The sequence below is a fragment of the Mauremys mutica genome, chromosome 4, assembly GCF_020497125.1.
Source record: "Mauremys mutica isolate MM-2020 ecotype Southern chromosome 4, ASM2049712v1, whole genome shotgun sequence".
Classification (NCBI taxonomy): Eukaryota; Metazoa; Chordata; order Testudines; family Geoemydidae; genus Mauremys; species Mauremys mutica.
Window position 1 is genome coordinate 79,176,530 of NC_059075.1, and position 18,858 is coordinate 79,195,387.

Below are 18,858 nucleotides of genomic sequence, written 5' to 3' on the forward strand. Positions count from 1 at the left end.
CCCATCCAGTGTCATACTCTTATATCTGCCTGGCAAAATACAAATAAAGCCTCCCTGATCATCTTTGCAAGTGGTTTCTCTTCCACTTGCAAGGACTCAGTGGTCTGTTAGGACATGGAATACAAGTGTCTCTGTATAGGAAAAAAGGGGAACATAGCTAAAAGAAACATGAAAAGATTTATATATAGTCATACAAACAACCCAAAATTAACACAGCCGGAGGGAAACCTTCTTAGTCCAAAATAATACATGATCTGCCAGGCAATGTAGGTCTAGAGCCCTGTCTTGCCATAAACCCCATTCACGGATAAAGTCATTCTCAGTGGTAACCAGAATGCATCCAAGGTGACTCTCTGCTGCTGGTCTTGTTCAATCCTGACAGAACTATGCTGTCAGGTCCCACTCTGATGAGCAGTTACCTGGTTCAGCTCAATGATTTCAGCTGTGCTTTTGCCAGCCGGGTGAGCTGGAGTCCTATGAAGTGAACACTTTACTGCCACCACCACCAGCTTGGCTGGGCATCTCTGTGGAGTCCTTCATACAGGGCACAGAGTATCCAAGTGAGGAACTGAGAGCAAAATAGGACTCTTGGGAGAGTCCCTGCTCCCAGGTATAGAGCTCCTTATCCAGGACAGAGTCCTTTCCACTTCTTTCTCTTGATGAACTCAATCAAGAGATTTAATTGGGACTGGTCCTGCTTTGAGCATGGGGTTGGACTAGATGACCTCCTGAGGCCCCTTCCAACCCTGATATTCTATGATTTAAGCTTTGTTATCCAACCAAAGCCCATTTCTTGTGCACGCAGGCTGACCCCTTTAATTCTCATCCTTAAATTCTCAAAACAATTTAAGATTAAATGGTGTTTTAGAGATTAAAGGTGATTTTACCATTTAAGGTGGCTTCAGCACTTGAGTCACTTTTAATCCTTAATGCAATTTATGCTCAAAGCATTGTAAGGAGATAAAATGGCTTCGTTTCATAATGTCACAAATTTAAACTCTTAAACTGCCTTAAATCTTTTGAAGTGGTTTATACTTTTAAATCACTTTAAGACTTAAACCAAAGTCCTCAAAAATCGTGTCAGTTCTGCTACTGACTCCCTCTGTCATCTTGGGCAGGTAATGTAGTCTCAGTTTGTCTCAGTTTCCCCACCTATAAAACAGGAATAATAATATTGTGAATCATGTCAAGAACTAATTAACTGGTTAACATCTGCATAGCATTTTAAACATGGAAAGGGTATGTAAGTGCTATTATATGCTGTGTTTACAGTGTATGGATGCATATATCCAATAAATAGTAGAAATGTCATGTTACAGAAGTAGTTCTGCACACTTTTACGCATAGGTGCTGGAACAAGGGGTGCTAGGGTGCTGCTGCACCCCCTGGCCTGAAGTGGTTTCCATTATATACAGGGTATGCAGTTTGGGTCAATGGCTCTCAGCACCTCCCACTATACAAATTGTTCCAGCACCCCTGCTTTTAAGCATGTACAATCTGACTGTTTCTCATTTTCCCTTTGGGTTACTGAGAAAATGCTTATCAATGGTAATATGATGAAAGAAGACTTCTGAGATGTTGTGCATATACGGTACCTATACATTCAATGACATGACCGCATTTAAGTACTGCCTCTTGAAACAGCTTTCTCAACTCTGTGTGCAGTTCACTCTTTTCCTGGAAACAGCTAGCTGTGCTTCATGTATAGAAAGCTGCCCACTGAGGCAAGATCAGAGCATAATAATGTTGCAAGTCATATGTCTTGTCACAGCTGTTGACCCTGACCTGAACAAAATTAGAGGAGGCAAATGTAAAATGAAACATGCAGCGGCAGAAGACACGAGTTTCAAGTATAGAGGTGAATATGAAATGTATCCAAAGATCACTACAATTATTTTGGAGACTGGCTAACTCTGTGTTTGTGTGTGTGTGTGAAACTTTATTTTTCAATTTATTATAAAGGAAGAACATACAGTACATACTAACAAATGCTGGAGAAAGATTGACAATATATCCAATAACCTTTGGGGGAGGTGGAAAAGGAGAAGTTACAGGTGTTGTAATGCCGAGAGACAGATGAAGTGACTTTAGGTAATCAAAGTAAAAATTGTTGCCTGACTGAATCCCAGCAGCAAGGCCCTCCTTTTGTGAGATACGTGATGAGTTTTTACAGTGTTATAGTATTTGAGTTTTATGTTGTATGATATTCACCAAGTGACAGTATGACCCTTTTCTCCCCCAAGATGTTATCACTTCTCTATAGCAAAGTAATTCTGCTGCTGTCTTACTAGAGATGAACTCATGAATCAGTGATGTGAGCAGAGGTGGCATTCCAGATAGCATTCTCTGAAATCTATAAATCCTTTAAGAAAGACAGTTTCTGTGCTGCCGTCTGTTGTTATTGTGTCCCAGTCCACAACTCAATTTTAAAACTGGGGGGTGACCTGGATTTGAGTACTAAATGGAGAAAAGCCACCAGGAGATTAAGGAATCAGCACATTATTTGATGGGCTCAAGGTGATGAAGTCCAGCTATATTTATCTGTATTTCTAGTTAGTAGTGATCACAAACACTGGAGTACAATTTGCTTTCATAATCTTTAATCATGCCCTTTCATGCTAGCAGAAGTTATCAGCAAAGTATTAATAGAGAACAGAGTCCAATATATTTATTTCCTTCAACATGTTGTTTAAACCAAAGATGTGAATGCTCTCTGCAAATGTTCAATAATTAAGCCTCATAACATTTCTGTAAAAATTGTGCTAATATGCCTACTTTAAAGATAATACCAATAATAAAACTCAACATTTACATCAGGGTTAGGCAACCTATGCACGGGTGCCGAAGGCGGAACTCAAGCTGATTTTTAGTGGCGCTCATGCTGTTCGGGTCCTGGCCACCAGTCCAGGGGGCTCTGCATTTTAATTTAATTTTAAATGAAGCTTCTTAAACATTTGAAAAACCTTGTTTACTTTACATACAACAACAGTTTAATTATATATTATAGACATAGAAAGAGACCTTCTAAAAACGTTAAAATGTATTACTGGCACGCAAAACCTTAGCTTAGAGTGAATAAATGAAGACTCGGCACAGCACTGCTGAAAGGTTGCCGACCCCTGCTTTACATAGTACTTTATATGCTCAAAGCATTGTTCAGACTATAAGTAATCCTTACAGCACCCTTGTGGTGTAAGTGGGTAGGTATTATTATTCTTATTTTACAAATATGAAAACCGGGACAAAAGAGAAAGTGATTTGTCCAAGGTCACACAGTACATCTGTGCCAAAATGATGATTAGAATTCAGGATCCTCTGAGTCTGAACCCTGTGCTCAACTTCCTTCAGCATCAAAAAATGTAAGATTTTATAAGATAGACTTTAGCATTAGAGGGCTCCGCTGACTAGAAACTGATGGGGAAACTGAGGCACAAGGAGACAAAGTGCCATGCTTTATGCCACAGAGCAAATCAGAGGCATATCCAAGGCAGAGAAGGACTCCTGAATCCTAAATCATTGTCATATCCAATACAGCACTTCTCCTGACCATTGTTCATGTGGATGAGTTTTCCTATTAATTACTTCATTATTTGTCTCTCCTCTTGAACTGAAGCTATAATTTATTCTAGACCTGGGAATTAGGTCACAGAAAGCCCTTTTAGCTTTTTGTATCTGTTTTCTGTAGAACCACTCATATTGTGAAGAAGTGAAAGATAAATTATCAGTTCTCGTTTGCAAGTGAATATCAAATATATTTACATAATATCTAGAGGAGAACCATAATGTAATGTGACTTTGTGCTAGTCATTTTAGTTACAGTTGAACCCTGTTATGTCGCCGTTGGCAAGTTAACCGAGGTCGAGATAAATGGGTTCGACTGTATTTTGTTTTTAAGATATTTAAAAATATTTTTATCTATAAAGGATCAAGGTTGGTTACCTCTGATTCATGGGTTTCCTTATGTGTTATTCTCAACTAGTATTTAGGCAGCCACCTGGTTTAGGTGACATCAGAAAACACTAATAATTAATAATGACTAGACCGTGAAAATCATTCATGAACAATCTATAGGCTGCAAAATATTCCTCCATACTATATGATGATATCTTATGTATAAATTCCAACAGTTTGGATTGGTAAATGCACAATTGCTAACCCCCAAAAAGAACTAAATCCAGCCAGATCTACACTTAAGAAAATTGAACCATTTTCAAAAGCTCCATGAAAATTCATTTCCAAGCTAATTTGTTTCAAGAAGGAAATATACTGTAAGTTCAGTTGCTGGTGAATGAGTTCAGATCACAGTTCACATGCTGAACTGCAGCAGGTAACAGAAATAAAAGGAGCATGGGACAAAGATCAGAGGGCTATATTTAGGGAGAAGATCATAGACTGAATCAAGTAAGTACTGACTAACTGAGAATAATACCAGCCATTGATTCATCATCAATATCACTTCCTGTAGCACCATTTTTTTTCCTTTGGAGATACTCAATACAACTATTTGCTCAGCTGAGCTTGTGAGATCTGATGGAATCACAGAACATGCTGGCATTATTAAACAATTTTATTCCAGCTGAAACATTTAAAAAAGTTATCCACTAAGCCCAACATACTGTGTAGTCTATTTACTGCACTTATGCTTTAAATATGACGAGAGAGTGTGTGTGAGAGATTGTTCTTGCACTGCTTAATACAGTAGTTTCTAATTTACTTTGCTTGTCAGGAGACTCTTGTAAATAAAACATTACATTTCGGGAGCTCCTTTCTACTGGATAAATATTTTGAATAATTAATAAAGCAGCATCATTCCATTTCCTAGCATTTAATTTAATGTTTACTCATAAATGCATTGTAGTAGATGATGACATATCACACCTCGCCATGGGAACATGAAGGCTAGGATTTCTCATTTGGTTTCTTTTCATACTATATTTAGTGTGAGCTCTTCATCAAAATCTAAGTATTGTGGGTGAAAAGGAGGACAGTGTGACTAGAGTTTAAATCTTATAAAAGAAGCAACCTCGTCACCTCTTGCAGAATCCAACTTTAACCATTACTTAGTAACTATGTGCAATGAAAGTGAGTGGGTTTGGAACCTATTAAATCTCATCCTGTTTTCTGCTGAAGCTGTGTCAATTTTTACAATTTTTTTTTCTTTCAGTGGTTGGCTGGAGATGATAAAGCATCAGAATGGACTTAGCTGCTGGTCTGGGTAGACCCATGAACCAATGTGGAGTTACATTAGAGTCATTTGCAGGATCAGGTTCCTAGTGACTATAGGTGGGGGAAATGGCTAATATTTTACTTGTGACTATTACTTATCTAAATTGATATTTCATGGCAGGTATTGTAGTTACAGTAAGGGATTCCAGTTAGACTAGACTAGACAGTGCTCACAACCATTTGTTGGAATTCAAGATGGCTCCTCAGTTCAACTGTGGTAAACAATTCCAACCTCACCAATTTCAGTTTGCTGTGATAGGACATAAGTGTAACGGGCAGTTCCCTCATTACCACTAATTACTATCACAAATTGCCTAAGCTTATACTCAGGGCCAGCTCTAGGTTTTTTGCCGCCCCAAGCCAAAAAAATTTTGGCTGCCCCCACCCCAGCCCTAGGCTCCCCCTGCAACCCCCTGCTGCCCCAGCCCTGGGCTCCCCCCCCCACCTGCACCCCTGCCGCCCCAGCTCTGGGCCTCCCCCCACCCGCACCCCCTGCCGCCCCAGCCCTGGGCTCTCCCCCCACACCCGCACCCCCTACCGCCCCAGCCCTGGGCTCTCCCCCCCCATACCCCCTGCCACCCCAGCCCTGGGCTCTGCCCCCACACACCTGCACCCTCCTTCCACCCCAGCCCTGGGTCACTGGTAACTTGCTCCCAGGGTGGATCATTCAGTAGGAATTTTGGATGTGCACAGAACACAGACAGGATTGGTTCCCATATGGTTACAGAACTGCAGTAAAGTGGAACAATTTTCAGCTTGTGTGATTGGAGGATATCTGGATGCATATTATATGACTGTCCTCCATAAATGAGGAAAAGTTGAGGTGCCTTTATTATTCTTTTGTTCCACTCTTTGTTTCTATAGGGAATTTGCCAATGCAATATCACTGTCTTCCTTTTAAACAAATACAACTAAAAAAAAATAGGCAATGGCTGTTGAAAATATCAATTCCAGTCCTAAAAACCACTGGGAAGCATTTCTTGCTCAATTTTATCCTACTTTTTCTACAGCAAATTACAGTGGATCAGTATATTTGATCTGGGAGAAATGAAGTAACAGCTGCCCAACCTGAGCTTGAGCCCTCCTGAATTTTGAGGTGTTCAAATCTGGAAGGCAGGTGCTAGATTCTCTTTCTGAATATTAGCTAAATCTGGAAAGGAAAAATCAATTTCTGCTTCCATGGCTCAGAAGTGGAAATCCTCCTACATGCCTGGTACTGTATTTAAAGCTGCTGAAGTCCTCTAGTAGCCTTCCCGCCCTTACTTTTCATTTTAAATTCTAGTGGGATCCACATACCTCCCTTGCTAGGCTTCAGATAAAGAGGGGCACTGTCCATTTAGTCCACCCAATTCCTTCTTTGGAGGCTGCAAGGTGAGGTCACACCACTATCCCTAATCCAGTTTGGAGATGTCTTCTGAAGGGGATATCTGGGCCAAAGCCTTCTACTCCTTGGGCACACTTGTTCCCCATTCACAGTACCACCCCACTCTAGCAATGAGCTCTCCATGCACAGCAAGCTGCAGCATGAGGTTTCAGCTACCATACTTCCTCCCCCTCCCTTTCCTGTTGATAGCAGCCAAGGGAATGCTGGGAAATGTAGTTCTTTCTTTGCTCCAGGGCTGGCTCTGTAGGCAGGGAGCTAACCAAGGAACTACAGCTCCCAGGGCCCCCTGTTGGTTCTCAGCTCCCAGGCTTGAACCCTGCCACTGCTGCCCCTGCAAATGAGCTGCCCCAAGCACTCGCTTGCATTGCTCGTGCCTAGAGCCGCCTCTGCTTATACTTGAAAAATGTAATCACCGGCCTAAATTCATTTCAGGACTCATTCTTGGTTATCCTGGTAGAGGCCTCTGTCAGCACTCACTGAGGAGGTCCCAGTGATGGAAATGACTTAATTTTTTTCTCAAATGGGTCAAGGCAACCTACAATGTGTTTGGTGCTTGTGGGAAGTGGGGTAACCAAAGCAGCAAAGGGATACTCTTCGGATTCAGTACATTCCCTTCAAAAGTCTTCTTTGGTAGGGTTGCAATGAAGCTATAGTTATGAATTAAAGATGCCTTCAACTGGCAGTAATCCTAAAAAAGAGCAAACTCTGGCCTTGTCTACACACAAAAATTGTACCAATTTAACTATACCGATATAGTTCCCTATGGGAATAACTATACTTGTATCTTGATGCCTGTATAACTGTGTCAAAACTAGGAATTGTAAAAATTGTTTTTATATCAATTTAACTATTTTAGCTAGGGGTAGAAAAATCACACCACTAAAAAAATAGTTACATTGATATGTAAAAAAAAACACCTGTGTAGACAAGACCCAAAGTAAATTAAATCTCACTGTATCAACTTTACATAATCTGGCCCATTATTTATTAGTTATGTAGGGAATGTGTTTTGCTGATAATATTGGAAAAATGAACCAACAATAATTGCGTATTTATGAAGTGCTCTGCACTGCAGGGAGTCAGTTAAGGCCACTTCTCTCTTCTCACATTTCAAGGATGTTCTTATTAAATGAGAACTTTGGCCATTGAAGCTAATTGAGGATCATATGGTTGATGCACTAATAAAATAGTGTTTTACTGACTCTGTGTTTGACTAAGGTAAGATGTGTTTTTTGGGGGGGGGAAGGAAGTGGGGGGGGGGTATTTTTTTCCTTCTTTCCCATGTTGGAAATTGCTCATTGCTGATATAGAAAAATGAGAATAAGAAGGCTAGAGAGGATGTCTGTGATAGATCAGCCACTTTTCTACTTTGATTACAAATTAGGAACTCTGCGTATGCTGGCAAAATGAAAAAGAATCAGAGTTCACCAGTAAAGCTTTAACTAAAGGGTACAAGAAGACAAATCAAAACATCATTATGCAACCCAGAATTAGAGAATGTAATAAGTTATTTTAAAAAAATGCTTGTTAGTGTAGGGAATATAGAGGCAGGTGATCTGTTTGTGTGATAAAGAGATTTCAGCTGGAACACAGAAAAGGGAGGTTAGAAAACCATCACACAGTTATGCCAATACAAAAGATTTATTCAGACAGACAAACCAGGGATTATTTTCATTCAAGCAGGATCAATGATTCCCTTGGATATAAGCAAGGGCTAGATTCACCCAAGGTTCTATGTAGGCAAAAGTCAGTGTATGCCATGATGATGATAAGATACAAAGTACGCTGAGTTGTAACAGTGGGGACACACAATGCCTATGATCTCCTTTCCACCAGAGGGCTTAGAGGATGGGTAGACTGATCCGAAAAAAATTGGTGGTACTGGCTGAGGATAAATGGTGAATATGGCAGCAGAAAGATGGAGGAGAGATATAGTGCACCACTACTGCTGTATCCATCAGTGGTGCTCTTACAGATAGGCAGCTTAAAGCTGCCTGTCCCAACAGCTGGTAGTAATGATGTCTACACTCCCTGGGTTGGAGCAGCCATCGCTGATGCAGGGGAGTGCCCCTGGGGCTGACTGTGATTCTAAGGCTTTGTGCTGTTTTTCTTTCCATGACACCATCAAATTCCTTTAAATATTTATAAACAGAAACATTCCAAATGATGCTCCATTTGTAACAGGAATAAAATGGCATCTGTCTAAGTAAATGTTTAATAGTTATGTCCTACACCGTGGCTAAGATAAATTAAAGAGCACTCTGTAACTCATAAGAAACACGGGATAATCTTCAGATGAGTAACAGTTCTGATTGTGCATCATCTTTCCTTTATTTCCCTTTTATTATCTCCCTGAAAGTGGATTCTTTGTTGATTCACATTTTGTTCCATTTTATGCTTTCCTGTGTTATTTGGGGCCTTATGTCACGCCGTCTTAGTCTTGCTGCTTCATCCCCATCCCTAATCATCCCCCTCTAAGGGTGATATCATTTCCATTGATAGCACATATATATGATATTTGGTTTTGCAACTATATTTATCCATCAAAAAACAAAGGACAGGAAATAACGAAAGTGGACCAGATTCAAGGGTAGGCCTATGCCAGGAGAAAAAAATCAAAACAACAAACAATTTCAGACTTCGATGCAGGTCAGCAGTGGTGTAAAGTCTGTTAGGGGGAAGAGGCTGTGGCAGCACAAATTGGTTGCTACCTTAGGCTACCTCTACACTTGGAGCTAGGAGTGTGATTCCAGCTCATGTGGACATACTTGCACTAGCTGCCATTGAACTAGTTTCCTAAAAGTTGTAGTATAGCCACATTAGCATGGGCAGCAGTAGGCTAGCCGCCCTGAGTACATATCCATAGGTTCAAGGCAATTTTGGATTTGGGGCAGTTAGCCCATGTTGCTGCTGTCCCTGCTACCACGGCTATTTTTAGTGTGGTAGCTCTATGAAGCTAGCATGAGTATTTTTACACAAGCTGAGAATCATACCCCTACCTCCCCCAAGTGTAAGCATAGTCTTAGATACACTAGATACAGAATGGACCCAGGGTCAGACCCCCCAAATTGGGGTATTATTGGACAGGAAGGAGTATGGCTAGAAGATGTGCTGATAGAGTCAGCAGCCTCTGCTGGTGCGGGCTCTAAGACATTCTGGCTATACACTAAAGTTAACCTCTCCCTCCCATTGCACAAACCTTGAGGGAGAGCTGGCAATGGTGATACATACTGTCCTCTACTGTGGTGAATCCTCCTTCCCTCTGGAGTTTAGGGAACCTCACTGGTGCAGGGATTTGGAACATCCTACTAATGAACCTGTCCACTGTGATAAATCTTAAAATCATAATTAGGAATCTCCAGTCAAAATTTGGCTGCCCAAATCAATAGACGGGATATGCAGAGATGTTTCCAGATACAATGTTTTCCAATTGTTCGCCATGTGGGATCAGCTACTCTAACAGAAGATGCATGTAGAAAAAAAGAGAGTGAGAGAGAGAAACAATACCCTTTTACATATGATGTGCTTTTTTATTTTACATCAGACTTGATCATAAACCAATTCACTTTAGTCTACGTTTATGCTCTGAGAGAAGCATCTCATTGACAAGTTCTAAAAAATTCCTGGTTCACTAACCTTTACCATACATTTGTAGGGATATTAAAGAAGGTACTAACAGTGATTCCCCCAAGTGACAGTGACCACCCCTCCCCCTGCCCCCAGTTTCACCAAGTACAAATATCTTTTAGTTCTGTTAAAACTTGTAAGCTCCTGTCTGCAGAAAACATTAATTGTATCTGTCCAGTGAAAGTCTATTACTATGTAAAACTTACAAGCAAGGTAATTTACTTTGTTCTTGAAGTGGACACTATGTTACCACCCCTGCTGTGAGCCTTAAGCTGGTAACTGACTCTGCCTAAAATATGGAATGTATGTTAATGAATGCTTAATGTACCTGAATGGTTAGGGAGGTGCCAGCCTAGAAAGGATCCATTGGCCGAAGAATGTGTCAAGTGGACCACCAGACAACCCCTGGAGGGTAAACTGGGATCCACCCCAAACACCTGGAAGGAATGTGCCACTTTAAACAGTGTGGAGCCACCAGGAATGTGCCATCTGCTAATTGAGCCAACAACAGCAGGATGAAACGGTTCCCATAGACTAACATAGGAATTAATTCCTATTAAAATGGACTCTAAAAACTGAAAACTTTGAGTCCCTGGTTCTGCTGCCAGCCTCCAGGAGCATCAGGTGCATCTGACACAGACTCAGCTCCATCCTCATGACCAAGATACCTGGCCAGTAACTTGGCATGAGCAACTTCTAGGCTGATAACTGTAACACCTATACAGAACCTGAATGAACGATTGTGTGAAAGAATATATATATATATATATATATATATATATATATATATATATATATATATATATATATATATATAAAGAATAAGTAGTGATAGGAATAAGTAGTAAAACAACGTTGTTTGCTTTTATGTTTTGCCTTATTATTATACTTACAATAAATGTGGCATCTTTGCCTTATCCCTCTTAATAAGATCCTACTGGTTTTTATTATAGTGGTATAACACATTTACACATGCTATTAAATGGCTGATTCTCAAGAAGGTCAAGACCGAGAATGAAACTCTCTCTTTGATAGGCTTGGTGTGGTTCACACTCTGCACTGCCAGGTGAGAGGACCAGGTTTGATTTCCTGTCCTGGACCCTTGCTACTGTCAAAGTTAGAATCAAGACTCACAATTTGTCAGACCACTCTGTTTTTATTAGCGCAGCGCTCCGCCAATAACACCCAGATAATGTGAGTGGCCATGCAAGACCCAAACAGTCTTATTTATACAGATAAAAGAGCGGGAATTAAACAAAGGGACAAAGAGAGAAAAACAGCAAAGTTCACCTGGGGCATAGCATGCATATCCTACATATCCTACATAACTCCTATCGATCTAAGGCTAATGCTTCACCAATTGCCCTTAAACGGTGCAATTGTTCTATGTTAATGTCTGTATTCCTGACACCTGGACTCCAGCATTCCAGCGATTTTCCTTAAAGGTACAGACAGCATTTCTTTAATCCTATCTATTTTTGTAATATAATTCATTCTACTTTCACACTACCTAAGCCAACATCATGGGAATCATCATGAGAGAGGGAGAGCATCCTACCTTGTGATGTGGAACTTTAAGCATATAGACAGCTTCAAAAAGTTTTTTTTCCTCCTGCTAACGATAGCTCATCTCAATTGATTAGACTCTGCCTGTTGGTATGCATACTTCCACCTTTTCATGTTCTCTGTATGTATAAATATCTCCTGTCTGTGTGTTCCATTCTATGCATCCGAAGAAGTGAGCTTTAGCTCACGAAAGCTCATGCTAAAATAAATTTGTTAGTCTTTAAGGTGCCACAAGTACTCCTGTTTTTTTTAAGCATATAGGCTCATAAGTAAGGAAAATTCATCACAAAGGCCTATAAAGGAAGCAAAGGACACTTCCAGAAAGATTTCATCCCTCCCCAACTGAGTCCTTAATCCAACTACAGACCGGGATATATTCTGCTCAGCTACTCAAAGCTTTATTAAGGCATTTTACATGTCTACATATTAAGTCAAGACTATTACCTCTTTCTTCGATATCTGTCATTTGTATCTCATGTATTTCTGTACTCTGGAATGATGGGGTGGGCAAAAGGGATGTGTCTTGGTTTGAGAAATATCTAATATAAAATAAAAATCAGTGTTTTGGCAAAATGGTCAAGGTTATACTGAGAAATGTTTCTAAACCTTTACAAATGTTGTATCATTTCTAGAATATACGGAGATGAGTTTCTCCACACAGAATGATGCAGATTGTATGGTCACCAGTAGGGATCTGTCATAAAGCAATTAGTACACATGTATTAGCAGCACTTGAACTTTGCTTATAATTTTAGGTTTGAACCAGAGATGGGCACAAACCAAAATGGCAGACATGATCTCCCCTGAATGTTGGACTTTTTCAGTCTGATTCTGGATCTGAATTTTGCAAGTGGCCTTCTGTTTATAATAAAACAAACCAAAACCTCTTCTCCAAATATCCCTAGCTTTAGGGGTGCTCAAAATCCAGATGTGATGTTTGCAGTTTGATACTGTAATTTGAATTAAACTTAAAGCCTGAAAAGAAAGCTCAGCTATAACAGCCAAGTCCATGAATATTTGAGTAAAGAAGTTCTTCCTGGCATCAATTTAGGTCAAGAAGATACATATTTTACCTTCTTCAATGTATTAATTCCCTCTTTGAGTGAGTTTTTATGCTGGTGACAGGTGTGGGTTTGACTGCTGTGAAGACTGAAGTTCTTGATTTATTCGCAGAGCAGCTGCAATGCATGCAGGAGCAGAGAAAGCTCCTCTCCACCTCCATCACATCAATTCTCATCAGTGTGGTTCAAACTGGAGCTGGAGGGACATCATGAGGCCTGAGAAGATAGCTCAGTGTAAGTGTTCATTCATTTCTTGGTTTCTCTGCTGAGACCACAGATCAGTGCCAGTTGTCAGTGATTTTGTGGTGTGGAAGTTCACTAATGAGATCACCAATTCATTTTACTGAGGTTACCAAACAGCCACTTCATCCTCAAGTGACCTCATGTAGGGTGCTGCAATGATTAATCTTATTCCATCTCATTTTCAAAATATGAGACTACAAGCTGTACTTGACCAATGCATTTCACAGATGCATAGTGCTTGCAGTAGATAAATAGATGTATGAAAATCAGCTGGCAGTATCCTATTAGGGAAGGCAAAATGCTGCTAGCTAGGAGAGGAAAACACCTCAAGGAACTAGCTAACACCTTGACTGTACCCTCTACAGAAGACAAGGCATCTTCCGTTTGATTATCAGAGTAAGTGCATGGCCTCTGGGTATTTCTAGATTTCCATTGGTCCATTGCTAATGAAGTTGCAGCAGCAGTAAGGACCTCCCTTTTCTACCTCTGGAGAGCAAGTAGACTGTATATTCCTCTTGGGTAAGACCGAGCAACACCTCAAGTCTGAACTATTGTAACTCTCTACCTAGGATTGTGAGTGAAGACTAATATAAAAGTCTAGCTATTACCCCACTCAGCAGCCCACCCTTTGAGCAGGCTTGTCACGGAGAGTGCATCACACAGTGCTCCACAACCTCCACTAGCTTCCTATTTGTCTGTGGCTCCAGTTCAAGTCCTGGGCTTCATCTTCAATGTTCTGGGACCAGGCTACTTCAGAGATTATTTTAATCCATGATGGCTCACAAGGCAGCTGTGGTCACCAGTGACACAGGATATTAGAAAGGCCCAGGATTAAACTTTGGGGAGCTATAAACCCACAGGATTCTCCTTATTGCATCTGTAATGCCTGAGCAGCCTACCTGTAGAAATTAAAGTGAGCCCTAATACTATTTTCAGATCCTGATACAAATGCCACCTATTTGAAAAATGCTGGTACAATAAAAGAAGGATGGGGGTGGGGTAGGGAGAAGAAGAGAGATATTTTAAAAAAGAAAATAAAAATAAAAACCCCAAAGCTTAAGCAGATGAATACCAGGAATGCAGATACAGGTGAAAGTCTTAATTTTATTGCTAATCTGTTTCAGATAGGAGTCTTTGGTGGATATTTGTCAGTGTCAAATTGATTGAAAGCTGCAGCATATGGCCCTGATGAAAGCACAATGATAAAATGTGTCTTGGTTTTACCTGTCAAATTCATTTCTGCATTCATTCTACTTCATTCTTAATTTATTTCTCAATTCCAAGAAAGTGCCATCTGCCTCCACACACACAAAATAGCAACTCTCTGTACAAATTTTCTGAAGTAAAATCATAGTTAGAAAAAGAGAATGGGGTCAACCAACAGGCATTTCACCTTACCAAAAGGCCAGTGAATGCTCTTCTACCTCACAAGGAACTCTGCCTCATTCAGGGCACAATCCAGTTCTTGCTTAAATCAACGGCAAATCTCCCATTGATTTCAGTAGGTCCTCCCCACATACCTTCAAAGAATTCTTCACTGATCAGCTGGGCTAGGATAGAGCTGTCCATGTTTTCACTCAGTTCATCCATCACTAAGTTTAGACAGGCATGTGCTGAGCTCACATTTTTTTATACATTTTTTATTAATTTCATGGGAATTCATCATATAATGCTAATTAGTATGTAAGAGAGAAAGCTCTCACCAAAAGTTCAGGTAAATGTGTACCATCATTCTTTATGCCCAATTTAAAAATAAAAAAACCCTCTATAGCAATCTTCATATTGTAGAAATTGACATTTTGATTAATAAAGCACTACAGTATGAAAAGTGCAGTTATGTATTTTGAGAATTCTCTTTGAAAAGCAATCCTCGCATAAATGTAGTTAAATTACGTAATTTTTTCTGTATATATTTTTAGTGGTGTTAAAGGAAGTAAACAAGAATTAATGGATAGCTGGAGGAGAATAAACCAAATTAAAAGTTCCCTAGGAATGGCTGAACCATATAAGGTGTAATATGAACAGACTCAAAGCTTCTCCCAAGCCTCAAATTAAGGCCCAAACTTGTGAGAGATTTGGAAAAGGAGAAAAAAAACGGAAAACATCTACAATTTTGCTTCCCCTACGACTTCTTAGTTTGGGCCAGAAATCAATCAATAAAGGCTATTCTTGCTCTAATTTCAACCATATGATAAACCCTCTTTTCACAACAGTTTCCAGATGTTGGTGAATGGTGACTCACAGGAACAGATATGCCATAAACTCATTGGTGTATCACTTCTTGCTCGATAAATGTAAAATAGTCATAACCCTCTAATACTAATAGTAACTTAATATTTTGATCTGATTTTAAGAGAGGTGAACATCCACAGTGCCCACTGGAATTCCATGGGAATTGCATAGTTAAATTATGATATTCAGGGATGCTGAGCACAAAGAGGAAGAGAACTTTTTCATTATCTAACATCAGTTGCTAATGCAATATTCACAGACTGGGCTTTAACAGCGTCTTGTAAGAAGTGAATTATCCCATTCATTTTGTTAATACAAAATCCTGCTAAAGATACATACCCTTGCTAACTCCCTCTGGAGTGTAATATGTTAGTCTCACTCAGGGTAACAAACTCTTAAACCTGGTCCTGTGTTTATTAATACTAATGAAATTCAACAAATGGCTGGTTTCAGTGAAAGCAGAGAAAAGGGCAATAGCAGTAATGAGTCTGTAATTATTTCTAGAAATGAAAGAAGGAGAATTCTCAGACAAGAAAGAAATATCGTGTAAAGACAATATTAATAGACATGGTAAAGAGACATGCAAAGTCTATTCAAAGTTGTGTAATGACGAGAGAGGATTAAAAAAGGAATTAGCAAAAGCTGAAACAAATGTTATTCATGAGTTAAGAGCATTAACAGAGTCAGTACATTATCTGTGTTACCACTCATCTTTAATGTAATGAAATAGAAACTTTATCTCATTAAAGATCAAGCAAGAGATTCTTTATGTGCAGCTTATTCCATGTGTTGCAATACTCCAGCTATTTCAACCTGTTGCACTCAAGAAAGGCTTTGCTATAAAGGCAATTTGCCAGACATAATGACACCATAAGAAAAAAATGACTAAATTAAATCACAAATGGAAATAAAAGAATAAAGAGAATTACTGTTTAGCAAATTAGAATATAAAAAGTGAATATACCTATATATATAGCTATGGGATGAATTATGGAACCGTGCAATAAATCAGGGATCAGCAACCTTTGGCCCGCGGCCCGCCAGGATAAGTGCCCTAGCGGGCCGGGCCAGTTTGTTTACTTGCCGCATCCACAGGTTCGGCCAATCATGGCTCCCACTGGCTGCAGTTCACCGTCCCAGGCCAATGGGGGCTGCGGGAAGCAGTGTGGGCCGAGGGATGTGCTGGCCATCACTTCCCACAGCCCCCATTAGCCTGGGACAGCGAACCACAGACAGTGAGAGCCACAATCGGCCAAACCTGCGGACGCGGCAAGTAAACAAACTGGCCCAGCCCACAAGGGGGTTTACCCTAGCAGGCTGCAGGCCAAAGGTTGCCAATCCCTGTTCTATAATTTATTCAGTAAATTATAGAATCATGTAATAAATGAAATTTGGACTCACCTCTGGGCAAGTCACCAGCCTACTGCCCATTAACTTGTCACTCCAGGACTTATTTTAACATTTCAGAGGTGCAAACATTTCTAATTTTGTGAATTATTTTCTCTTTTTTTCAGTGCTATCTCTTCATTTTTTTTTAAATCGATTAGTCCTAATATGTCAACTCTCACCTCAGAGAGTTGTTCAATCATTTCTCTTGCTCTGATGGTTCTAATGAGACCCATATACAATATGGGAACCAGAATTTCCTTTTTGTGGGAAATTCTGCAATTTTGATTTTTTTTTAAATTTCAAATCAGACCAAAACCAAAGAATTTTGAATTTCCTGTGGAACAAATTTAATTTAAAAAAAAGTCTGCAGTCAATTGAAATACAAACAAAATAAAAGTTTCCATTTTAAAAGATTTTTACAATATAATTTTTTTAAATGAAAAGTCATTTTGTTACAAAAATCAAACCATTCTGTTCTAAGAATGCTGACTACTGGGAGCAGGAGAGGCACATAGGTAGGATATTAACTACAGCATTGCAAATTATCTCTGTAGTGTGACCTGAGGCCTCATGAAGGTCTAGTTTTTCCCTTTATGTAATCTACCCATTGTTGTACTATTCATATGTGTCATATTATTTTGACTCTCTTTTCGCTGAGAAAGCTGAGCTTCCATTGAAGTTGGGTTAATGTTGTTCTATCAGCCAGTGCTGTGAAATGATGCAAGTCTAAAACCTCCTCCTGGAGGCTGAGGTCACTGCCTAAAACGAGAATTTGTTCATACCAAAACTGACACTTTTGTTTGTTTGTTTGTTCGTTCGTTGGACTAACCCCCCTGCTTTTTCCACTCAGACATTTCCAATCAGTGGGGAAACTGTAGGCTGTGAAGGTCATGGAATGGAATATAAAGGAAAGAGAGGGACTTCACAAGTTTAGTCAGTGCTGATATAATTAATAAAGCTCATGGGTTTGTACATCACTATTGAGTACCAGTGATTTTAATTTTTGAAAATCTGCTGAGTAACAAACACCAGGCAGTGAAACCTAAATAACACACGAGACAGGATTTGGCATAGGAATAGTGAAAGTCATCTTCCAATAGACCCTCCAGGGAAAGCTTTTAAAGAATAACATTTCTTCAGACTTAAGCCTCTGAGACCATCATGACACTTCTTGTGTATGGGCTAGGTGTAGACACATAATGGCACAACATTTTGGAGAGAAAAAGCAGCCATAAACAATTTTGCAAACTGAAAACAATACAGTAGTTCGATCACCTACTTGGCAGTGTCTGCCAGCTTTGAAAGAGAGAACTTGAGTACAAATTTCAAACCTTGATCTCTTATTCAGCAGCACATAGCTGAATCCTACTGGCCATTGCTTTCTATTTCTAGATGACTTCATTATCTGGTGGAGCATGAACAGCAATATGTCTCTTCTCTATATCTCCAGGAGTGATAGGAAACTGGCAATGTCATATAACTCATATATTGTTTGGTCCTGAGGCCAGCTATCTGTCAGAAAACTAATTTAGAGCAAATGGGTCAACGAAAGCTTTGTCGAAGTAAGAACCACAGGATTTGGTCCATATTGATTAGTTGTCTTTAGCGAAATGTCTATAAATAGATCAGTGTACTGACTAGGGAAATAGCCTTATGATTACGCAGTCTTCAAAAGTTATTTGAAATATGGCTTTACTGAGAGAGCCTACGTGATGTAGTATTTTTAACCACTGGAGGAAAACCGTGGACCCTTTGTGTTAGAGGCTGTAAATCCCTTTAACCTCTTGCAGAGATTTAAAATTGTCTGTTTATCAAATCTATATCACATCTATATCTTTAGCAAATAAGTTCCTCTTGCAAAGTCAAGAAAAGGAGTCTCACTCCATAAATTGTGTCTGTTGGAAAGTTTTGTTAGTGTATTCTCTCCCTCCCCCTTTTTTTTTGTTTTGTTATCATCTTGTACCATAAACACTTTGTAAGGGGGAGGGGGGAAGATGACAAGATAATTTTGGCCCTGTAGCACTTCCCTTATCTACTGCAAATAATTATTCAACTATTTAATGCTTCTAAATTTGTCTGAGCATCTATTTGGCTGCCCACACATTTTATTTTTACATAGAATTGCAAATG

The 18,858-nt window shown here is 39.6% G+C and overlaps 1 long non-coding RNA gene across 1 annotated transcript in view; it reads right to left on the reverse strand.

Annotated features, from left to right (window-relative positions):
* Positions 1–1,096: 1,096 nt before the first annotated feature.
* Positions 1,097–18,858, reverse strand: part of LOC123368231 — an 85,267-nt gene continuing 67,505 nt past the window's right edge. The window contains exon 3 of the long non-coding RNA XR_006578719.1: positions 1,097–1,152. This is a non-coding gene — a long non-coding RNA (uncharacterized LOC123368231). The remainder of the gene's footprint in view (positions 1,153–18,858) is intronic.